The sequence below is a fragment of the Vombatus ursinus genome, unplaced genomic scaffold (genome assembly GCF_900497805.2).
Source record: "Vombatus ursinus unplaced genomic scaffold, bare-nosed wombat genome assembly UNPS02015098.1, whole genome shotgun sequence".
Classification (NCBI taxonomy): domain Eukaryota; kingdom Metazoa; phylum Chordata; class Mammalia; order Diprotodontia; family Vombatidae; genus Vombatus; species Vombatus ursinus.
In genome coordinates this window covers 511,086-512,437 of record NW_020954876.1, presented here as the reverse complement: position 1 = coordinate 512,437, position 1,352 = coordinate 511,086, and the positions used below count along the sequence as shown (strand labels likewise).

At 43.4% G+C, this 1,352-nt stretch overlaps 1 protein-coding gene and 1 long non-coding RNA gene across 3 annotated transcripts in view; both read right to left on the bottom strand.

Annotated features, from left to right (window-relative positions):
• The window catches only part of LOC114031211, a 3,668-nt gene extending 2,322 nt beyond the window's left edge, over nt 1-1,346 (bottom strand). The window contains exons 1-2 of one of the 2 annotated variants that reach the window (XR_003567717.1): nt 1,254-1,346; nt 750-913 (exon numbers count right to left, since the gene is read on the bottom strand). This is a non-coding gene — a long non-coding RNA (uncharacterized LOC114031211). The remainder of the gene's footprint in view (nt 1-749; nt 914-1,253) is intronic. The other variant, XR_003567716.1, reaches the window with a different exon arrangement.
• LOC114031208 (zinc finger protein 420-like) overlaps nt 1-1,352 on the bottom strand; it is a 42,806-nt gene that overhangs the window by 4,015 nt on the left and 37,439 nt on the right. The window lies entirely within an intron of this gene.

Here is a 1,352-nt window from a genome sequence, read left to right as displayed (position 1 = left end):
CCAACCTAAGGAGGACCCCAACCATCTTGTCATCATCTAGTCGGCGGAGAGATTCCTGCTTCACCCCACCTGTGACCCTGCCAACATACCATTTTCAGCTTATGCGTCATATGTCCAATATGAACCAATGGGATTCTGTACTTTGTATAGTGGCCTCTTTAGAATGTTAGATAATAAAATCTGGTATTAAGCCTTATAAAAATAAGGCACTGGAAGGAGGGGGTATCTCAGGTTTTGGTTCAGAGTTATGCCTCAGTTTCTCTTTTTAGTTGCTTGGGGTGATTTTTGTCCCCCCCCCACACACACACAGTCAGGCAAGGCTTTAAGAAAGCATAAAAATGGGGGGAAAGCAGTTCGACAAGACTNGCCTCAGTTTCTCTTTTTAGTTGCTTGGGGTGATTTTTGTCCCCCCCCCACACACACACAGGCAAGGCTTTAAGAAAGCACAAAAATGGGGGGAAAGCAGTTCGACAACACGAACCACCAGAACAACTGAGTCTGCTATAATATGCAAAGTGCCATGCCCAGTCTCAAACCTCTGCACAGAACAGGGAGCCAGGCAACTTCTGTATTGTTCACAGAGGAAGTCCTCTTGGAAGTCACTGGTCTTTTCATTTACCCAGTTGTAGCCAGGGTGTATACAGTTTTCCTGCTGCTGCTTATGTCCCTTTTCCTAAGTTCACAAGAAGCCTTCCCAAGGTTTTCTGAATTCTTTACGGTTTCTTAAGAGTACAATAATATTCTCTTACCTTCATACACCATGTGTCAGCTGTTCCTCAAATGATGGGTATCTATTTTTCAACAAGTTTTTGCTACCAAAACAAAAAGTGCAGCTGTACATATTCAGGTATATGTAAGACAGAATTTTTTATTCTTTTGCCTCCTTTAGAATGTATGCTGAGCAACGGGGTCTCTGCATCAAAGGGAATGAACATCTAAGTCACTTTTGTTGAATACTTTCAATGCTTTCGAGATTGTTTGGGCCAATTCACAACACCACCAACACAGTGTCCAAGTTCTCACGTCCCTCCATTAATGATTATTCCTTATATCCTGGCATCATTCTACAGTATCCCCTTAGAATCCTAGAATTTCAATGTTAGAAGAGACCTCATTACCCAATCTGTTCAACCTAAATCCAAAAAGGAAACCCTTGAGAACGCACCGAATTCCTAGTCACCCAACTCCCTTGGTAACCTCTAATGTAAACAAATCTACCATCTCCCTCGGGAGGCCTGGCTGCCATGACATACCTCTTCCATTCTCTGGGGTGGTTCTGCTTGTTCAGACATGTCCGACTCTTCATGACTCCATTGACCACAGCACACCAATACTGTCCATAGGGTTTTCTC